At 38.9% G+C, this 22,590-nt stretch overlaps 1 protein-coding gene across 20 annotated transcripts in view; it reads right to left on the minus strand.

Annotated features, from left to right (window-relative positions):
- ADD3 (adducin 3) overlaps nucleotides 1–22,590 on the minus strand; it is a 173,983-nt gene that overhangs the window by 54,965 nt on the left and 96,428 nt on the right. The gene's annotated exons all lie outside the window — the stretch shown is intronic.

Below are 22,590 nucleotides of genomic sequence, written 5' to 3' on the forward strand. Positions count from 1 at the left end.
CATATATGGGGGCCGAATTGGATTATTTTACTGTATCATAACTCTTTTCAAATCAATCTGGTTTGTATTATTTCTAGGCTGGGAATGGTAAAACAATCTTTTGGAACGTTATTACTTATAAGAAGTCTTTCCAAACTTATAATTTTTGGCTGCTTTAACAGCTTTCTCTAGAATAAGCAAAGGGATGGTTGTACTTTCAAGTACCAGGCTCATTGTTCCATACTTAAAACAATCATCAAAGATATGCTAAGACTTCAAAGCAGCTTAGTTGGTTAAAAACAACAACAAATGCTAGTTTATTGAGTTACGCGTTTCCTTGATGAAAGTAACTATAAAATTGAGAAGATATTTAAAGTTCTAAAAAACAACTTAGGCCCTGCACAAATAATGACAAGTCACATCCTCAGATCAACCACTGAAATTTTACTCAACTTCTAAAGATCAGGGGCTACTTTCAACTGTTAGCCAAAATTTTATATACAACTGACATAGAAATCAACAGTTTTGGAAAACTGAATTAGAAATAGATAAAAGTCTAGAAGAATCACTAACAAAACATCCTGGCACTGAGTAATACAGATGGCATTTTCTAATTGAAGGAAGATTTAGTTAATTCACAAATTTTTAGTATCTTATTGTTGTTTATAATGGGCATTGACCCTATGCTAGCTCTCTTGGGATATTTCAGGGTAGATTGAATAATCACATTTTACAGAAGAGACAAAACTGCACCCAGAGGTACTGAGTGACTTTTCTTTTTTAAAAAGATTTATTTATTTATTTATTTGAAAGGCAGAGTCACAGAGAGAGAGAGAGAGGTCAGTCTTCCATCTGCTGGTTCACTCCTCAGATGGCCACAACAGCCAGAGCCATGCTGATCTGAAGCCAGGACCCAGGAGCTTCTTATGGGTCTCCCAAGCAGGTACGGGGCCCAAGGATTTGGGCCATCTTCTACTGTGATCCAAGGCTAAAGCGGAGAGCTGGATCAAAAGTGGAGCAGCCGGGACTCGAATCAGCACTCACACAGGATGCCGGAACTGCAGGCAGTGGCTTTACCCACTACGCCACAGCGCCAATCCAACTGAGTGACTTTTCTAAAGTCACAATGCTTATTACCATATCATTCTCAAAATGTCCCATGGTCAAAATTTACTTCTTTAATGAAATATAGAAGAATTGCTGTATAGAAGGCTTGCCATTCTAGAGCTTGTAAATGGACTTGATGGTCAGTCTACTATGTATAGAATAGAGTATGAGTGAGGTAGTTGTATAATGGCAGCCTGCCTTCCATAAATACTGAAGTAACATGTTTTCTTAAGTAACCAAATTATAAAACATTAAGAAGTGGCTCCCACTAATTTTACCAATATGTCAAGGGTATGCCTTTTCATCGACATTTTAAAAGACTGTGAAGCAAAAATGAACTGGAAAACTAGTTCAGCTCACAGAAGCCTGAAACTAGCTCAATCCACCTTAAAAGACAACTACAGGGGCACCAATAGTATTTTAGAAGTTTCAAATGTTAACTTGACAGTGTCAACTGTTAAATCAATAACAGGTGTCACTGTGCACTTACTCCCCATGTAGGATCTCTGTCCTTAATGTGTTGTACTATGCGAATTAACAGTAAAACTAGTATTTAAACAGTACTTTATAATTTGTGTGTTTGTGTGGGTGCAATCTGTTGAAATCTTTACTTAGTATATACTATGTTGATCTTCTGTATATAAAGATAATTAAAATGAATCTTAATGAAGAATGGATGAGAGAGGGAGTAGGAGATGGGATGGTTTGCAGGTGGGAGGTTGTTTATAGGGGAAAAAATGCTATAATCCAAAAGATGTGCTTTCAAAATTTATATTTATTAAATAAAAGTTTTCTAAAAAGTTTAAAAATTAAATCTCAAAAAAAAAAAAAAAACCTGTTAACCTGACAGATGACACTATCAACAAAATGATATTAATTGTGCCTGGGTAATAACAAAGTATGTTCAAGTTTCACTTTCATCTCTACAGCTAATTTAGCATCATTTTGAAAGAGGTGAGTACTTTTAATTATTTATCAAACCTTGGGAAAAGATTATGTTGGGATCTCAAAAGTTATGGTAAGTACAATATACCAACTCAAGGAGTGGTGATAGAAATTGGTCTAAGATAGGTACAAAATATAAAAATGTGTGTATACACGTATATTTCTAAACATATCAGTAATTTAATATAATGTTTTCACCAATCACAAAAGCATAATTATTATGAACTAGATAGACTTTTTTTTTTTTTAAGATTTATTTATTTATTTGAAAGAGTTACACACAGAGAGAGAAGGAGAGACAGAGAGGTCTTCCATCTGCTGGTTCACTCCCCAATTGGCCGCAATGACAGGAGCTGTGCTGATCTGAAGCCAGGAGTCAGGAGCTTCCTCTGGGTCTCCCATGTAGGTGCAGGGGCTTGGACCATCTTCCACTGCTTTCCCAGGCCACAGCAGAGAGTTGGACTGGAAGTGGAGCAGCTGGGTTTCGAACTGGTGCCCATATGGGATGCCAGCACTGCAGGCGGCAGCTTAACCCACTAAGCCACAGTGCCAGCCCCTAGATAGACTGTCTAATTTACCATTTCTCTTGAAGATACCAGTATGCTATTCAGTGGAAAAAAAAAAAAAAAACCTGAGATTTCATAATTTACCTCAGATTACCAATGTTCTTCACCAAATGAGGAATCATCCACAATTATGAATCTGAATCTTAACAGGAGTGGAAGGATTAGCTAAAAAAGATAGTATGGCTCATAGACTGTCACTTCCTAAAGGTATATTCAGCATTACACCTGGATTACTGCCTTTCTTTATTGGTAGAAACTGGAAACACAGGGTCAGGATATTTAGCATCAAAATAGAAATTGATATATATTCTCAAAGCAGCAACAAAATTTGAACTTTTTTTTTAAGATTTACTTATTTATTTGAAAGGCAGATTACAGAGAGAGGGGGAGACTGAGAGAGAAAGAAGACATCTTCCACCCACTGTATCACTCCCCAAATGGCTGTATTGGTCGGGGCTGGGCTAGGCCAAGGCCAAGAGCCAGGAGCTTCTTCTAGGTCTCCCACATAGATAACAGGGGCCCAAACATTTGGATCATCTTCCACTGCTTTCTCAGACACATCAGCAGGGAGTTGGATCAGACATAGAGCAGCTGGGACACGAACCGGTGATCAAATGGGATGCTGGCATTGCAGGTGGTTGTTTAACACACTGTGCCACAGAGCCAGCCCCTGTACAATGTCTTGTAGGCCATCAAACTGGCATAAGTGTGGAAACTGAAGAAGAGACAAAACAATGAAAATACCTTATATTTTCATGGATTAGAAAAATTAATATTATCAAACTATCTGCATTATTCAAGGTGATCTGTAGAATCAATTCAGTCAATCAAAATACCAATGACACTACTCACAAAATTAAAAAAAAAAACTATCCTAATGTTCATGTGGAAATACAAAAGCCAAAACAATCTTGAATAATAAGAACAAAGCCAGAGGTATCACAAACACCAGATTTCAAGGTATACTCAGGGCTATTATAATCAAAACAGCATGGTACTGGCATAAAAATATACACATAGACCAATGGAACAGAAAAGAAACTCCATAAATAAATTCACATACCTACAAACAACCTATCTTTGGAAAAGGTAGTATAAACACTCCCTGGAAAAAGGACAGCCTCTCCAATAAACGGTATTGGGAAACTGGATTTCCACATGCAGAAGTTTGAAACAAGACTCTTACCTTACAACCTATACACAAATCAACTCAAAATGGATCAGAGATCTAAATGCAAGACCTGTAACTATGACTCTATTAAAGGAAAACACAGTGGGAACACTGTTAAGACATTGACATAGGAAAGGATTTTTTGGATAAGACTTCAAAAGCACAGGCAACAAAAGCAAAAATAGACAAATGAGATTATATCAAAGAAGCAGCTTCTGCACAAAGGGAACAATCAATAGAAATAATCAACAGAATGGGACAAAATATTTGCAAACCATGCATGTGATAGATTAATATCCAGAATACAGAACTCAAGAAATTCAAAAACAAAACAAATAATATAGTTAAGAAAAAGCCAAGGGATCTGAGTAGACATTTTTCAAAATATGAAATACAAATGGCCAAGAAACACCTGAAAAAATACTCAGTAACACTAGCAATCAGGGAAAGGCAATAAAACCACAATGAAGTATCATCACATTCCACTTAGAATGGCTATTATCAAAAAGTCAAAACATGAATGCTGGTGAGGTTGTGGAGAAGAGAAAATTAGTACAGCCATTATGCAAAACAGAATGGAGATTCTTCAAAAGCTAAAAACAGATTTACCATATGACTCAGCTACCCCACTTCTGGAAATACATCCAAGGGAAATGAAGTCAGCATATGAAAGGGGCACTTGTACTCTTATGCTTATTGCAGATCTTTTCACAATTGCAAAAATGCAGAATTAACCTGAATATCTATCAGTGGAAGACTGGATAAATAAAATGTAGCGTATATACATGATGGAATACTACTTAATCATAAAAAGAATGAAATCCTGACATTTGCAACCAAAAGGATGGAAATGGAGATTATGCTAAGTGAAATAAGCCAGACACAAATCCATGTTTTCTCTCAACTGTGGAAGATATAGCTAAAATGTGTAGATGCCATATTCTTTGGTATATACATATTTATAAATGTTGTCTTCACTGAATTATACCCCTTATATAATATATCCTTCTCTCCTCATTTTATGATTTGTTTTCATGAATTTCACATTTGTGATATCAATATATCTACCCTTGCTTTAGAAAAATAGTGTTTATGTTCATATAAATATTTTAACATATGAAGTAAAAATAGTAAAATATAAAGAACTGTTAAATCTATGCATGTTCATTGAACTCTTCTTTATTTTTTTTTGTGTTTGAAATATTTTAAAAGAAAAAGACAAATATTTTTTAAAATATAGAGACTTAACTTTGGTCTATTACCAGAATCTTCACATTGATCCAAATCATTCTTAAATTTTTGACAACTCTCCCTGCCCTGTTTTTAAATTTGGGAGGCAAAGAGCAGGAGAGAGAGGGAGACAGAGAGAGAGGGAGAGGGAAGAGGGGAAAAGAAAGGGGAGAGGGGAGTAAAGAGGGAAGCAGAGGGGAGGGGAAGGGATGGGAAAGGATTTCTCTCCACCACAACTACTAGTTTACTCCTCAAAGGCCCTGATCAACCGAGGTTACACTGGAGCCATAGATGGAACTGAGAATGCAATTCTGGTCTCCCACATTGGTGGCAAGAACTCAATTACTTGAGCCACTGTTGTTGCCTCCCAGGATCTGCGGTAGCAAAAAGGTGGAGCCAGGAGTTTTACTGGGAATTAAAACTAGGTATTCAGATATGGGACATGGGCTTAACCACTAGCAAAAATGTCTGCTTCTAAATCCCTTTTTTGTCTTTTTAAAATGACTTCAGTTGAGTATACTAAATTCTCAACTTTAATATAAAGTCTAGGAAACAAAGAATCTACAGTTGTTCAGTAAAAAGTACCATCAGTTTGATCCTTCTAAAGTCAAGGGGGGAAAAAACCTCCAGTACAATAACAAAATAAACTAGTAACAGTAATAGCAACCCATCATGCTACTAAGTGCCCTGTACTTAATGAGAAGCTGGCAGCTGGCTAAACATTCAACTAAACAAAGAAAAGATAAAAGAAAACTGTCAACTGACAGGCATAACTATGAGAGTGTTTCAAATTTTGTTTTATAAATAAAAATTCTAATTAAGATAAACTATTTTAGCAAACACACTGGGTATCTACAACAAATTAAAGTATAATACACATTATTCAAAACAATAAGTACAAAAATGTCAAGTGGGTACTTGCTAGCTCAATATATCCATTGATTCAAAAGGGTGATCCAAAGAAGAAAAATATTCACAGTTGGACAATGCAGAATTTAACCACTTTCTCACTAACATACCAATACTTGATACAGAATATTTTATTAGTGAGCCACTCAGACTTCTATATTTGAAGACGGAAATAACATACACTGGTAACTTGAAAAACATCTTTATTATAATTAGTTTAAATTTCTAATCATAATGGCCATGAAAGATATTATTAAAGCATGTACCAAAAGTTCAGAGAATTATCTTTCTTAATGTCAAAACTTAATTATTTTCTAGTGTTAGTTCAAATTGTTCCTAATATAAATTACTCAGAAAAGTATCAAACAAATTGTGTGTGCATGAATATGTATTTCTCATATAAACAAAATTATATGTAATATCAAATTTATACATATAAAATCTATAGTATATTTGTAAAGATGAGTAAAACAATCAACCAAAGACATGCAGTCACTCAAGTTCCTTACTGAATCCAAAACCACATGGCACTGGTGCCTTTACTCTCTTTCTTACATAATATAATGCACATTCTATGTATATTCTCCCAGTCACCATTTTTTAAAGATTTTATTTATTTATTTAAGAGGTAGAGTTACAGACAGTGAAAGGGAGAAACAGAGAGAAAGGTCTTCGGTCCACTGGTTCACTCCTCAGCGGCCACAACGATCAGAGCTGCGCCAATCTGAAGCCAGGAGCCAGGTGCTTCTTCCCGGTCTCCCACAGAGGCCCAAGGACTTGGCCATCTTCTGCTGCTTTCCCAGGCCATAGCAGAGAGCTGGATTGGAAGAGGAGCAGCCAGGACTAGAACCAGCTCCCATATGGGATGCCGGCGCCATAGGCAGAGGATTAACCTACTGTGCCACAGCGCTGGCCCCATTGCCGTTTGTTTTTTAACACTGAGTTTTTGGAAATGGTTGAGAAAAAGCAAAAGGAGATTGCCCTACCCTCACCAAGAGAACAGTTCACAGAGACAATAGGACTGATTACTTGAATGTGCCTCTCAGATACTTCGTTTCTGTTACTGAGTCTCCTGATATCAGTGAAATTTTTAAGACTGAGATCCAGGAAACTATCCAACACTTGACAGCACATGATAAACTAGAGTTTTTAAAAGAGGATCACTGGAGATTATGATTTTCAAAGAAAGATTCATTGCTTTAAATTTCTAGAGATATCTTTTATCTCTGGCTCTTTATTCTTGGTAGTCCTGGGCAAAAACCTTTTTTTCTTTAAACATCAAATCTCACATACTTCATGAACTAAAGTCTATTTAACTACTTGTGCAGCAATGAGTTTGAAAAATTTCAAGTCCTTACTTCTGACATTTTCTTGAGTCATATTTGAGGTCAAATTTACTTTGACCTATCACTGCATGCCTACTCTACAAATTCAATAAACTTTTTTCAAAGTGAATATCACAATGCAAGTAATGGAGAATATTTAATCTCTCTAAATTCCAACCTCACATCTATTTTTCCAGTCAAAATTGAATTTTTAACTGAGCAAATTCTACTCCTTCAACATGAGGAAATGGAACAATCCTACAAAACTCATTATTAAGAAATGAGTTGAGTCCTCAAAAAAATTTTTTTATCTAAAGGTTAATCTTGAAAATCAGTTTTTTTTTAAAACCATGGACTACATTTCTATGACCCATTTCCAATGTGATTACTGTGAAAAGTAGTAGTGAGGGAGGGCTAGAAGGACATCAAAACATGAAAAAAAGGTCCTTATTTGAAAAATTGGAGGAAAGTATACAAAAATATTAAAGGACATAGGCCATCAGTAAGTTTGTGTGTGTGTGTGTGTGTGTGTGTGTGTGTGATGTGTGAATCTTTTTTTTTAAGATTCTATTTATTTATTTGAAAAGCAGAGTTACAGAGAAGCAGAGGCAGAGAGAGAGAGGTCTTCCACCTGCTGGTTCATTCCCCAGATGGCTGCAACTGCTGGAGCTGAACTAATCGAAAGCCAGGAGCCAGGAGCTTCTCCTGGGTCTTCCACATGGGCACAGGGGCCCAAGGACTTGGGCCATCTTCTACTGCTTTCTAACAGACAGCAGGATCGGAAGTGCAGCAGCAGGGACTCAAACCAGCACCCATATGGGATACCAGCACTGCAGGTGGTGGCTTTTACTCGCCATGCCAAAGCGCCAGCCCCCATCAGTAAATTTTAAGGGTTCTTTTTCATTCTGGTATATTATTTCACATATTTGAACTATAAACATTTGGCTTTTATGGCTTTAACTTACAAAATAAAGCTGTAGAAGTCAAATCAAAAGCTGTAAGTAACTCAACATATTGTTAATGGGAAGAAGTCTGATTTGAAAAGAGGTTCTACCTTCAGATTTTGCCTGGTAAGGCGGATTTCAAGACTATTACAGTTTCATCTGCATTCTTTATGAAAAGCCCAACATCAAGCCATATTGAGTACGGGATATGGTACTTGAAAATTACCATCAGATACTTTTTGGTCATGACCTGCCATTTAGAAATCTAATAATGCTTTTAAATAGAAGTCCACAGAAACAAATGTTTCTGTACCTTAGAAATCTGTTTCACAAACTGATTTTTTTCAAGCATCATCTTTTGCAAATGAATCATCCTTTAAGTTCAGTATTACATACTGTAAAGATGGTCCTAACTTAAAATAATTCAACATGACTTTTTCATTTTATGATGGTGCAAAAATGATATACATTTAGCAGAAACTGTCTTTTTAATTTTGAATTTGGATATTTTTCCTAATATAGTGATATGCAGTACAATATTCTTTAGTGATGTTAGGCAGTGGTAGAATCACTACTCCCAGCTGGCTACATAAACTATGAGAGGGAAACAATGAATACCCTATAGTATACCGTGGTGCTAAGCTGTGATGCTCAGTAGATTAGGTGTATTAAATTCATTTTCAAGTTAAGATGAATTTTCTAGCAAGTAATTTTGTTGGAAGTTGAGGGGCATTTGTAGTGAGTTGGATTGAATAGTGTCTCTCCAAAAAATTTCATGTACCCATAATTTATGAACTTATTTATTTATTTATTTGAAAGACAGAGTTACACAGAGAGGCAGAGATAGAGAGAAAGGTCTTTCATCTGATGATTCACTCCCCAAATGGCTAATCACGTCCACAGCTGGGCTGATTCGAAGCCAGGAGCTTCTTCTGGGTCCCTCAAGTGGATACAGGGGCCCAAGTACTTGGGCCATCCTCTGCTGCTTTCCCAAGCACATTAGCAGGGAGCTGGATGGGAAATGGGGCAGCTGGGACTTGAACCAGCGCCCATATAGGATGCCAGTGCCACAGGCTGGGGCATTAACAATGCTGAGCCACAGCACCAGCCCCTGACCTTATTTAAAAATAGGTTATTTGCAGACCAAAATAAGATGAGGTCATACTGGATTAGAGTGGGCCCTAAATTCAATGACTGGTATCTTTATAAGGAGAGATCTGGACAAAGAGGAGACTCACAGGAGAAAAGCCCATGTGATCATTGACGCAGCAACAGAGCCAACGCAACTGCAAGTCTAGAAACACTACAGACTGCAGGCAACTACAAAAAGCTAGGAAAGAAACACAGGGCAAATTTTCCCTCAGAGTCTTCAGAAGGAAATCAACCTTGTGATTACTCTGATTTTGGACTTCTGGCCTCTAGAACCATAGGAGAATAGATTTCTATTGTTTTCAGCCACCCAGTTGTGGTACTTTGTTATAGCAGCCCCATGAAACTATACTGTTTCAATGGAATTTCCATGCAAATAATAACCTACTTTAGGAAGCATTTTATCATCATTTTGTGTGGAGAGCTATCTTTGCAGAATTCCAGTCAGGTCTTTAGACGTAACAGAAATCATTAAAATACTAATCAGAACAAGTCATTTGATCTACATGAGGAAAAGGAACAAACCTGTTTTCCACAGTGGCAAGACCTTTGCCAACTACAGTGTTAGACTAAGAATTCACTTTCTAAGGAAAGCTGAAGAAAGTATGAATGTTTTCATCATGTCAGATTCTATGAAAGTTCACAATAAATGCCAACTGCAAATGAAAACTGGTAGGCTCTACTGTTTGCATCATAGCTGAAACAATGTTAAAGCAACTACAAAATATAAAATACCACAGTCTGATGCAATATCTTTTCATTTAAGTAAGGGTAGATATAAAAGGCCACTTGCTTACATTGGTGGGTTTCTTGCCATGTACCTATAAATGCTGCATTTCTTGTCCTCTTCTCCATATAAGGGACCCCTTAACCCATACCCGCAGGTCCAACATATCACACCAGGCTCCGGGGCCCCTCAGATTCTGAGAAACCCTAAAAACTTAGCAGCTCAGCATCAAGTCATTCTTGCTGCTGCTTCCACTCTGATGTTTGAATTTCACTTGAGCAACATTTTTGTCTACTTCTTCACAATTAAGTTGCTCATTTCTGACTTCCTCCAATCCAAAGGAGCCTAAATCCCTTTGTTGTTTCTCTATCAATAACTCTAAACACTTTCACAATTAAATGTCTATGTCTGAACCCTATTTCTCAGGTCTCAGTCTTAGAAGTTTCTATCCATAGCCACTATTTCCTGAGGTTATCTGATAGCTCAAATGTGGGCTAAAGGAAAAAAAAAAAAACCAGGGTGGGCTTCAGCTTATGGAAATACATCTCTGATTACATGCACATATCCCTGGTATTGAGTCTCCATCTACACTTTAATCAGTTAATACCCTTTGCTAAACAGGTCCTGTCCCTAAGCTCTACCTATATGCCAGGGTTTAACATCTACTGTTGAATTTCCCTCATACAGATTGTTCACATACCTGGGCTCTTTCCTATCACCTGGTCCTGGGAATCAGCCCTCCTCTCAACAATTTACTTAGATTCTAAATATTTGTCAGCTTGTTTAGCCACTCCAAATCCACTGCAGATACCATCCTTAATATTCTAGCTTGTATTGTCTCATTAAACTACATGAGATCACATTTTTATGCAGACAGGAGGAAATCACCAGTGAAGCATCCAAAATTTCTTGAGCACTTGTTATTGTCTAACAGTGTCTTAAGAATGTAGCATGTTTTAACTCATTTAATCCTCACACCCCTGCAAGGGGTGGGTGCTACTATCTCCATTCTATAGATGAGGAAAGAAGCACAGAGAAATAACTTGTCCAAGGTCACACAAAAATTGCGTGGATCTGAGCTACAAATTCAAGTAGACAAGGCTCCAGAAATGCACTCTTTAACCAAGCACTATATTATACATCTAGACTCCTTCCCTGATGATTATTTCCGATTTTGAGTCCTTTCGAACATAAACCTGTTAAGATGTTTTGGTAAATCTTTCCAACCCTTCCCCTACCCTAGTTTCAAATAAACTTATCGCTGCTAATGTGAACATTTTGGAAAAACACAAATTTTCTTTGACTGGATTTTCTTAACATGAAGTTTACCTGAACACAATAGCATAAAGCCTAAGTCTAGCACTTAAGAATTTCATTATCAAATCAATGGTAATAGTAAGTCCCCTGGTTATCCACTAAACTCAATCTTCCACTAAGTGTAACAGAAAGTACAATTTTAATTGTGCTTTAGAAAGAGGAAGAGCCTCTCTACAACCTCATAAGTAGATTTTATGTGCCCATTTATTTCATCTAGAACTTTACTGGACATTAGTTGCCATACAAGCTGCAGATTCATTCAAACAGGTCCAGGTTATGTCCTGATAAAGAAAATAGTTTATAGCCTTGAAAAGTAGAACCTAGTTCACGTGAATAAAAAGTTCAAAAATGTATGCATAAATTTTGATATTGTATAGCATCTGATTAATTCATATAAGAGAACAGAGATTGAGAGAATCTGTGAAATGAAGATACAGTGAGGAGACTGTAGACAATAAATAGGAAGACAACAGACAACAACCCAAATCTCCAATTCTTGACTGAAAATTAAACTCTTAATAAAAAGTGAGGGGGCCAGCATCCCATATGGGTACCGGTTCTAGTCCCGGTTGCTCCTCTTCCAGTCCAGCTCTTTGCTGTGGCCCGGGAAGGCAGTGGAGGATGGCCCAAGTGCTTGGGCTCCTGCACCCGCATGAGAGGCCAGGAAGAGGCACCTGGCTCCTGGCTTTGGATTGGCGTAGTTCTGGCCGTTGTGGCCATTTGGGGAGTGAACCAACTGAAGGAAAACCTTTCTCTCTGTCTCTCTCACTGTCTGTAACTCTGTCAAATAAATAAAGAAATAAATCTTAAAAAAATAATAAAAAGTGAGAAAATCTGAAAGACCTAAAATGTCTAATAACAAATTCAGGGAAAAAGAAAAGGCATTAGGAGCAGGCATTTAGCCTAATGGTTAAGATATCCACATGCCACATTGGAGTAGCTAGGTTCAATACCAGGCTTGGGCTTCTGACCAGCTTCCTGCTATGGCAGACCCTGAGAATCAGTGATGATGCTCAAGTAATTGGATTCCTTTCATCCATGTGGAAGACCTGGATTGCAATCTCTGCTCCTGGCTCTGCCCTAGCCAGGCTGCTGCAAGAATCTGGGGAATCAACCAGCAGATGGGAGTTCTCCATCTCTCCCAAATAAATGAATAAAAAGAGAGGTAGGCCGGCGCCGCGGCTCACTAGGCTAATCCTCCGCCTAGCGGCGCCGGCACACCGGGTTCTAGTCCCGGTCGGGGCGCCGGATTCTGTCCCGGTTGCCCCTCTTCCAGGCCAGCCCTCTGCTGTGGCCAGGGAGTGCAGTGGAGGATGGCCCAGGTGCTTGGGCCCTGCACCCCATGGGAGACCAGGAAAAGCACCTGGCTCCTGGCTCCTGCCATCGGATCAGCGCGGTGCGCCGGCCGCAGCGCGCCGGCCACGGCGGCCATTGGAGGGTGAACCAACGGCAAAGGAAGACCTTTCTCTCTGTCTCTCTCTCTCACTGTCCACTCTGCCTGTCAAAAAAAAAATAAATAAATAAAAATAAAAAAAAATAAAAAAAAAAGAGAGGTAAATTAACCATTTAATTTATGCAAGAAGATTTATCAAAAACAGAAATGCAAATTTTAAAAGGATAAAAAATAACTTTCATTTCTTTGTAAGAATACAGAAAATATTAACTTATGAATCCAAATACCAATCCTTCCTGTTATTTCCTAATCAGAACCAACAGGGGAATAGCACACTTAGAATTTAAAGGTATTAGAGTTAAAAGGATGTACTATTAAATCTTATCCTATTCTCTCTCATTTTTTCCACATAAAGAAACACATGTCCTACAAGAAAATGTGACTTGCCCAAGTCTCTCAATTTACCTTATTTGGTACCTTTCACATTAGATTAGAATATAATATATAGACTACAGACTATAAGATCTGTCGAAGTACAAAAAGATCTAAAATATGAACTGCAGTAACAAAACTCCTGTAACTCCAGGTTTTAGAAGCTTAGCTTCTTTGGAAAAAAAATGCGTCAAGTTCTAATTTCTTGATTTTTTAAAAGATATGTAAAAAGAGTGTAGTAAAAAAAAAAAAGATTTTATTTATTGGGAAGGCAGAGTTAGAGAGAGAGACAGCAAAACAAAGAGAGATCTTCCAACTACTGGTTTATTCCCCCAAATGGCTACAATGGCAAGAGCTGGGCCAGACCAAAGGCCAGGAGCTTTTTTTGGTCTTCCACATGGGTGTAGGGGCTCAAGGACTTGGGTCATCCTCTGCTGCTTTTCAGGCACAATAGCAGGGAGCTGGATAAAAAGTGGAGCAGCCAGGATTCGAACAGGTGCCCATATGGGATGTCTGCGCTGCAAGGTGGCAGTTTTACCCATGACACCACAATGCCAGCTCCCCAATTTCTTGATTTGAAGAGGTTTTTAAGTACATGTTCAGTTAACAACACGGGAAACAGATTTTTTTGAGGGGGTTGTAAGAGTTTAAAGCAATGTATACTATTTTTTATAATGAAAATGCCTTTCTTTGAAGCTTTCATGATAATTCACTAGAGTAAATTTTATGACTCAGCTTTTTGTGCCCACTCACACATGCCTGAAGGATCCACTTAAATTGCTTGCTATATTTTAAATTCAGGCTTGAAGTAGGATTCTTGTTTTTCTAAAGCTCACAAAGACTAGACTCACAGCTTAGTTCTATAGTGCCTATTTAGCTGGACTTAATGCCTCCACCAAGTACTTTATTGTCAAATAAAAAGCTATCTTCATGGAGTTTAGTAAGTTAAGTAGCTCTTCAGAGTTTGGTAAATATTTTGTGACTACTTTTGATCTCTATTGTCAGGGAAAGGTTCTACAGAGTTGTAAAGTGATAGAAAGTGTTATTTTAAACATCTAAAAAAGTAGGAGTACTATAATCCTTGGGGTTCTTTGTTACAACTGAGAAGCACAAAACCACCAACCCTATTTCCACACATCATTTCCTTAGTCCCCTTCCTCTTCTTAAGATCTCAAGTCTCATGCTTTGAAATCAACCTGGAGGCTTCTAAAAAGAGGGCCCTGAAAAAAGGGTGAAAGGACTTAAAAACCACCTTCAAACAATTTAGAAGGAAACGACCATCCCAAACAAAAGCTGTCCCCTTGATGGTTGCTTTGTTCGCCATATTTCAAACACACAGGGACTATTTTCCCTCTGATCTCCACCCACCAAAATAGTAATCCACAACGGGAGATCTTATCTGTAATTCAGCTCCTTCCATGATGACTTCCCTAACCTCCTCCTTCAGAATTAATCTCCTCCTCCCCTTTACAGCTCCTAAAGCACTTGTTATAGGCTGTATTGCTTTTAAATTAAATTCGAGTATGTCTGACCCCTCTCAGCAACTGGATCAACCTCTTTCTCCTTTACTATCTACTTATGGTTATTCAAGAAGGGCTTATCAATTTAGTGAGGCTAAGAGGGCTACTGCCTCATAATGTCCCACTATCTTCTTAGGAAGAAAAAAAAAAAACAGGTTAGAGATTCTAAAGTAAATTTTGAAAACTGAGTTATATGTGGATTGATCAGATTTGCCAGGTACCCAAGATGGTTAAGGATTAGTCATAAATATTCTGACTTGTATACTGTGACTTTTCTTAAGCTGACTGAATAAAAATAACCACAAAAAATGTGTGAAGGTATAAAAATTGCAAGTTTTATAAACCTATATAGATCCTTAATGCTATGCTTTGTTTTCAGACCAGAGACAAAAAAAATCCTACAAAAATTTTATCTTCAAACAATAAAATTAAAACCTAACAGGGCCAGTACCTCGGCTCAATGGGCTGATCCTCCACCTAGCAGCGCCAGCACCCCGGGTTCTAGTCCCGGTCGGGGCACCGGATTCTGTCCCGGTTGCCCCTCTTCCAGGCCAGCTCTCTGCTGTGGCCTGGGAAGGCAGTGGAGGATGGCCCAAGTGCTTGGGCCCTGCACCTCATGGGAGACCAGGAGAACCACCCGGCTCCTGCCTTCGGATCAGTGCCAGCCGCGGTGGCCATTGGAGGGTGAACCAACGGCAAACTTTCTGTCTCTCTCTCTCACTGTCCACTCTGCCTGTCAAAAAACAAACAAACAAACAAAAAACCAGAACTACTACTGGCCCAATCAATCAGCAAACACTAATTCAGCTATTAGGCAAAGAGTAAATAAATATAGGGTGGGGCTGGCACTGTGGTGCAGCGGGTTAAAGCTCTAGTCTGCAGTGCCAGTATACCACATGGGTGCCGGTTTGAGTCCCAGCTGCTACTCTTCCGATTTGGCTCTCTGCTATGATATGGGAAAACGTCAGGTGATGACCCAAGTCAGTGGGTTCCTGCACCTGCGTGGCAGACTTAAAGCAGCTCTGGCTCCTAGCTTCATATCAGCTCAGCTCTAGCTGTTGCGGTCACTTGGGGAATGAACGAACGGAATGGAAGACGTCTCTCTCTCTGGCTCCACCTCTCTCTGTAACTCTGTCTTTCAAATAAAATAATCCTTGGGGAAAAAAAAAAAAGAAATATTGGGCACAGGTCTATTTTTAGTTATGGACTTTCCAATTTAAGTATGGAGAGGACTAAAGCTTGTTCATATAGAAATATAACTGATGATGGGACTGGCACTGTGGCATAGAGGGTAAAATTGCCACCTGTAGTGCTGGCATCCCGTATGGGCGCTGGTTTGAGTCCCGGCTGCTCCACTTCCCATCCAGCTCTCTGCTATGCCTGGGAAAGCAGTAGAAGATGGTCCAGGTCCTTGGGCCCCTGCATCCGCGTGGGAGACTGGGAAGAAGCTCCTAGCTCCTGGCTTCGGATTGGCACAGCTCCAGCCATTACGGCCCGTTGGGGAGTGAACCAGCAGATGGAAGACCTCTCTCTCTCTCTTTAGGCCTCTCCTCTCTCTGTGTAACTCTGACTTTCAGATAAATAAATAAATCTTAAAAAAAAGAAGTAAACTTTAAATTCTGTCATATGTAAAATGAGAAGGTTGACCAGATGATCTCTAGGCTCTCTTCTAGCTTACATTTTATTGTACGTTTATCACATAATTATAACTGTGATTGATATTAACTGACCACCCATTTGAATGGAACTTTCTTCTTCATTCTCCGATGAAAATAACAGCTTTTTAACAAGCTGCCTGTCCCAAATAAGCAGTTTCACCAAATATATACACACACACACACACACATATTTTTTTAAGATTTATTCATTTATTTGAAAGGCAGAGAGAGAGAGAGACAGACAGACATCTTCTATCCCAAAGGTTCTCTTCCCAAATGGCCACAACAGCCAGATCAGGGCCGATCTGAAGCCAGTAGCTTCTTCCAGGTCTCCCATGTGGATACAGGGGCACAAGCACCTGGGCCATTATCCACTGCTTTCCCAAGTGCATTAGCAAAGAACTGGATTTGAAGTGGAGCAGCCGAAACTCAAACTGGTGCCCATATGGGATGCAGGCGCTGCAGGCGGAGGCTTTACTTGCTACGCCATAGCACCAGCCCCACCAAACATCTTACACAAAATGTCTAAAACTAAACATGACATCTTGTACGAGGGCTCAATATGTCATATAACGTAAGTTTGAGGCTTTTGTTACTTATTGCCAGTTCTATATTAAGGCTTCCAAAATTCAGAATAGAGGCCGGCGCCGCGGCTCACTAGGCTAATCCTCCGCCTAGCGGCGCCGGCACACCGGGTTCTAGTCCCGGTCGGGGCGCCGGATTCTGTCCCGGTTGCCCCTCTTCCAGGCCAGCCCTCTGCTGTGGCCAGGGAGTGCAGTGGAGGATGGCCCAGGTGCTTGGGCCCTGCACCCCATGGGAGACCAGGAAAAGCACCTGGCTCCTGGTTCCTGCCATCGGATCAGCGCGGTGCGCCGGCCACAGCGCGCCGGCCGCGGCGGCCATTGGAGGGTGAACCAACGGCAAAGGAAGACCTTTCTCTCTGTCTCTCTCTCTCACTGTCCACTCTGCCTGTCAAAAAAAAAAAAAAAAAAAAAAAAAAAAAAAAAAATTCAGAATAGGTTTTTTGAATTTATATTTTTCATACCCAAAAGATGTATTTGAAATCATTTACTTTATTCTTGTCTCTCTCTATGGACAGGAAGTACATATAGTAAATCTGCAAAAGTTCGTCATTAAGTTGAAAGCATTTTTCCTTGTTCTTTTAAAAACTGTTATGAGTTTTACGTCCAGCAGTTACTGATGGACAAATGTATTCTGAAGCTCAGCCAAAGCATTTTTTTAGAGTAACTCTCAAAACAAAGCAAATATTGGCATAGTTATGACACTTGTTGTTCTAAAACCTTAATAGCCTATTGTTCACTGTGGTTGTCTCAACAAGATAATACATTGAAAATCAGCATTTCCTGATAGGAAGTGAATTCCCACTATGTGTCAAAGGACTCTAGCCAAACGCTGGGCTCCAAAGGAGAAATAGCAGCTCTTCTGAGAATGTATAACAGAGTAAGGATGAAACTTTCTTCTCTAGTTTAAAATGACTTTCTGTTTTTGCTCAAACTGCAATCCACTTGACTGATTTTGCTATCATAAGACAGTTTTCCTAAAATGGCTTTGAATATTTTAGACAAACTTTGCTCAACATCCTGTAGACAACAGTCTCCTGTATATTCTTAGCTATGGAGAATTTCCTTAGTTTTAAATACCACAATGGATAGGTAATTTCACAGAGAAGCTACTGGGATGTGTTATCAAGATTTGAGTATGACCACTTTCAAGTTTAGTTTCATACAATCAATTTGTCTAAAAGTCACATATGAAGTACAATAATCATAACAGGCTTTCTATCTCAGATATATTTTAGTAGGAAAAAATTGAGGCTCAATTAATTAGTCCAAGCACCACAGCATTATTTCATTTGGAATTCAATTAGGAAAAAATTGTCACCAGCAGACTTATAAATAAAAAATGGTAATTGGCAATGCCCTAAAAAGGCATTATGATCCTATTTTTTTAAACAAGGCATTATGATCCTCTTTTTGTGTGTGTGTGTGTGTGTGTGTGTGTGAAGATTTATTTATTTATTTATTTATCTGAAAGAGTTACACAGAGAGGGAGGGAGAGAGAGAGGGAGGGATTGAGGGAGGGAGAGAGGAAGAGAGGAAGAGAGTGTCTTCCACCCAATGGTTCACTCCCCAACTGGCCGCAATGGCCAGAGCTGAAACCAGGAACCAGGAGCTTCTTCCGGGTCTCCCACATGGGTGCAGGGGCCCAAAGACTTGGGCCATCTTCTACAGCTTTCCCAGGACACAGCAGAAAGCTGGATGGGAAATGGAGCAGCCTGGTCTCGAACCAGTGCCCATATGGGATGCCGGCGCTTCAGTCAGGGTGTTAACCTGCTGCGCCACAGCGCCGGCCCCATGATCCTTTTTAAAGACTGAAAATACAGTTTGTTTTCACCTATTTTCATAGACTAAAAAAACTTTATCATCAGTGGATATCAGAAAACTCCAACAATGGGAGAATAAAAACAGCTGTTGTTTCAGTAGACTACTGTGAGACTGTCTCAGTCAGCTGTGTTCTGTGTCCTCCTCCTCCTCAAGGCAGTGCTTTGCTCCCGGGAGAACAGGACTACATTTTTGTTAAATGGAATCATATCTCAAACAACTTATGGCAAAATTAACATGAAATACAAGCAAAATAATTATCTAGCATTACTTGGATAATAAGTCATATCTCATATTTTTGAAAAGTATACTTATTTAAGGTATATCAAGCCTTCTGCCAAGAAGCTAGGGAAACTAGCACACATTTCCCTGACTTGAGGCCAAGAAAAATGTCTTTTATCTTCCAGTTATAATTACACAAATCAAACAGTAAAGTTCTTACACCATTTTGTTTTTAGAACAGCTGACATTTGATTGAATTGGAACTAAACTTGTGAAATGGGCAATGCTAAACATTCTACCTGCGATACAGCAAAAATTCCTGCTTCTGTTACTTTATAACTTTGCTGTGTAACTTTATAACTTTGCTGGCAAAATAACAGCATACAGTTCACCTCTAAGGCTGCTTCCTCAGCACCAAATCAGAAAACCTGAGTTACAGAAAGCAAGTAACATCAATTTCTACATTCAATGAAACAAGCAGATGAATTAGAGGGCTAGAATGTGAAAACAATTTAAACCAAAAGCCTTAACTCAAGCCTTAGGATTAATCCTGAATGTCTGGACTCATTGAAAATTATAAGGATCCATTTTTAAAAACAAACATCGTGTCACAATATTTCCCTTTAAGTATTAAAACTTTATAAAAGGGTTTGCTTTTACTTCTGGAATGGATTTTAATTTTTAAAATTGACTTTTTAGAAAAGGATGGTTTACACAAAAGAAGAATATTTTGCTTTTTTTTACATTCTTAAACTTTCAAATAACTTATGCCATATGGCAGGTCAAATAAATTACAGACCACACAATATATACAAATGATGTTTTTAATTTAACAGAAACTTCATATGATTTGGGTTAGACAGCTTATATCAATATTCCAACAAAAACACTATGTAAATATTAAAGCTGGAAAGGACATTAAAATTCATCTATTTCAAGCCCTCATTTTATAGACAGTAAAACTGAGGATGGAGATTAGGTAACTTGCCTACAATTCCATAACCTCTCACTCAAGATAGTAGACTTTGCAACCAACATTCTTTTAATCTTCTGCTGGTAAATATCTCTCTTACAGGGCAATTCTTATACACTTTGAACTTCTGGGAGTGGGGCCTATCCTTTATGCCCCAATCAGATAAGGAGAACTGAGTCAAGCATTTCTTCATTCCCACATAGCACTATCATCCCTTTCCTATAAGCACTTGGGTTCTGGGTTCTATCATATAGTAGAAATCGGAGAAAAGACTGATAGTTTAAGTACATTTGATGGAGGGGAGATGGGAATATCACAGATACCCATTAAAGAGGAATGATAAAGTTACAGTATTCCATCCATACACTGAAGTACTCGTTAAAAAGAATGAGGTAGGGGGCCAGTGCTGTGGCGTAGTGGGTAAAGCCGCTGCCTGAACCGCCGGCATCCCATATGGGTGCCGGTTCGAGTCCTGGCTGCTCCACTTCCGATCCAGCTCTCTGCTATGGCCTGGGAAAGCAGAAGAGGATGGCCCAAGTCCTTGGGCCTCTGTACCCGTGTGGGAGACCAGGAAGAAGCACCTGGCTTCGGATTGGTGAGGCTCCAGCTGTTGCGGCCATCTGGGGAGTGAACCAGCGGATAGAAGACCTCTTTCTCTCTCTGCCTCTCCTTCTCTCTATGTCTAAAATACATACACACATGAAGATTCATAGAAATTTTCCGGAAAAATAGGAATTTCTCCTCTAGTGATTAAGGCTGCAGAAATCAAGATGAGAAAGACGTTTGTCATGTGTCCTTTTATATTGTTTCATGTTTTTACCTCAAGCATTTTTAGCATTATATAATTAATATTTTCAAAAGTATGTTAAAGCACAGAAAGGAACTTCTACAGAGTCCTGGGAGACAACTCTCTGGGGAAGAAGATAAAGAAGGTTCTGTGGTATTTTTTTTTCTCAATTTTTATGTAGTTTATTTATTTGAAAGGCAGAGTTAGAGAGAGAAGGAGAGGGAGAGGGGGAGGGTGAAAGAGAGAGAGATCTTATATCCAAGATTTGGGTTTACTCCTCAAATGGCCACAATGGTCAGGGCTGGGCCAGGACAAAGCCAGGAGCCTGTAACTCTACCCAGGTCTCCCATATGGATGGCAGGGGCCCAAGTGCTTGGACCATTCTCTGCTGCTTTTCCAGGCACATTAGTACACAGCTGGATCAGAAGTAGAACAGCCAGGACTTGAACCAATGCTCATGTGGGATGCTCGCATCGTACGCAGCCGTTTAACCCACTGCACCACAAAACAGGCACAACACATTTATCAACTTGACACTCTGGATATATTACATCTAATCCTCTAAAGAAGACTTCCCAACTCTTTCACGTCATGACTATTAGTTATTACTAACAAGATACGCATAAATTAGATAAAATTTATATAGCATATGGGAGTAAACAAGAGAAGACTTGGTAAAAACTATGCACTCCCTTTTCTCTACTTTATGCAATTATTACAAGAAAGAAAGAGTATTGCTGGAAATACTACCTGTTCATATTTAATGCAAACTGGTTGGACTGCTTTGCTCTGGCACACAGTTAAGCCCAAATGTGTTCTTGTAGTTCTAAGAGTTCAAGGGGACAGTAGAGATCATCTAGCTCAGTGGACTGAAACTAACATTTTTAAAAACAAAACAGAATAGAAAGTAGGGTATTTCCTGTGTTGTAAGAAAAATGTATTTCAGAGATTAAGTGGCTTGTATGTACTGCCCAGTGTTGCAAGACATACTGAAACAAAGTTTGAAAGCCACTTACCCAATCCTAGATCTAACAATTGTACACTGAATATAGGCAATGTTTACCGAAGGTCTCAACAACAGTTGTGCCAAGAGGTTGGTCTAGTTTCAACCTGAAAATTTATTTTCTTGGTGTGGAGATGATTTATGTGTCTAGCTCCACTACTCAGATAAAAACATTTCCAAAATTCCTGACACAAAGTTTAAAGTATAGCTTTGGTATTCATGTCATTTTTAAGAATGAATGTGGGTTCTAATAGGGAACGTGAGCTGGGATTAGACTGTTGTGAGACAGGTTAGTTTTACCCTACTGCTGATGTGTTATTGCCATGGTAAACCTGCTCAGTACGAGAGGAAATGCAGGTTCAGACATTTGGTATATGTGCTTGGTTGAGGAGCCGATGTGATAAAAATAAAAATTAAAAAAAAAAAAAAGAATGAATGTAGGTTAATATTTCAACATTTTTTAGTCAATTCCAATACATTATCTTCAACATTTCTGGAACAAGGATGTGTTCTCACAAAGAAAATTAGGGTATTCTAGGCTGGAAAGATCTTAGAGGGCTTACAAAAATTCCCAATTTTATAGGTGAAGAAACTGATGTCCAAAGAAGGAAAACAGCCTCTTAATTCCCAGGTTAGTATGTTTCTATGATACCAGGGTTTTAACTTACTATTACACCCTTGTGAAGTTAGAACATACAGTTAAATACATTTACTACTGAGTTCCATAGAGGAAGGTTAGGCAGGAGATGCTAGGAAGTCTGTGTTCGAAAAGGATGACACAATATCACACCTACAAGCTTGACAGAAATCTGCCATTTTCAACATTCAGCT

Source organism: Oryctolagus cuniculus, chromosome 15 (assembly GCF_964237555.1).
Source record: "Oryctolagus cuniculus chromosome 15, mOryCun1.1, whole genome shotgun sequence".
NCBI lineage: Eukaryota > Metazoa > Chordata > Mammalia > Lagomorpha > Leporidae > Oryctolagus > Oryctolagus cuniculus.